Source organism: Belonocnema kinseyi, chromosome 10 (assembly GCF_010883055.1).
Source record: "Belonocnema kinseyi isolate 2016_QV_RU_SX_M_011 chromosome 10, B_treatae_v1, whole genome shotgun sequence".
Classification (NCBI taxonomy): domain Eukaryota; kingdom Metazoa; phylum Arthropoda; class Insecta; order Hymenoptera; family Cynipidae; genus Belonocnema; species Belonocnema kinseyi.
In genome coordinates, this window is record NC_046666.1 from 4,043,540 (window position 1) to 4,044,587 (window position 1,048).

The 1,048-nt window shown below is 17.2% G+C and overlaps 1 protein-coding gene across 1 annotated transcript in view; it reads right to left on the reverse strand.

Annotated features, from left to right (window-relative positions):
• The window catches only part of LOC117182285 (E3 ubiquitin ligase Rnf157), a 45,209-nt gene that overhangs the window by 20,159 nt on the left and 24,002 nt on the right, over positions 1 to 1,048 (reverse strand). The gene's annotated exons all lie outside the window — the stretch shown is intronic.

The window sequence follows — 1,048 nt, forward strand, 5'->3', positions numbered from 1 at the left end:
CCAAAATTGAACTACAAATTAAAAAATACAGTCAAAATTGCATAATTTTAATCGATACATATTCTGAATTCCTTTATCTTCAATTATAAATCTTAAAAAAAAGAATTTTAAATTTAAAATCACTAAAGTTGAAGAATTTTCAATTGAAATTCTATGAATTTGAATAGTTTTCAAATTTAAATCATCGAAATTGATCTATTAAAAAAGCAATCATAATTGAATAATTTTTTTTTATAAACATTAAATATTAAATAACCTTTAATTGAAAACATTTCAAAATAATGAATCTTCAATTGTAAATCTTGAAAGAAGAATTTTGAATTTCAAATTGTAAAAATTAAAGAATTTTCAATTGAAAATTTGTGAAATTGAATAATTTAAAATTTTAAAGCAACTGAGATGAATAATTTTCAACTATAAATATTCTAAATTCAATAATTTTCAAATTTAAATCCTAGAAATTGATTTATCAAAAAAAAAGTATTAAAAATTCCATAATTTTCTATTATAAACATTAAATATTGAACAGTTTTCAATTTAAAATCTTAAAAATTGCAGAATGTTTCATTACAAGTCTCCAAGATTGAACTACATATTTAAAAATACGGTCAAAATAACATAATTTTAATCGATACATATTCTGAATTCCTTTATCTTCAATTATAAATCTTAAAAAAAAAGAATTTTAAATTTAAAATCACTAAAGTTGAAGAATTTTCAATTGAAATTCTATGAAATTGAATAATTTTCAAATTTAAATCATCGAAATTGATCTATTCAAAAGCAATCATAATTGCATAATTTTTTATTATAAACATTAAATATTAAATAGCCTTTAATTGAAAACATTTCAAAATAATGAATCTTCAATTGTAAATCTTAAAAGAAGAATTTTGAATTTCAAATCGTAAAAATTAAATAATTTTCAAATGAAAATCTGTAAAAATGAATATTTAAAATTTTAAAGCTAGTAAGATGATTAATTTTCAACTTTAAATCTTCTAAATTAAATAATTTTCAAATTTAAATCCTAGAAATTGATTTATTA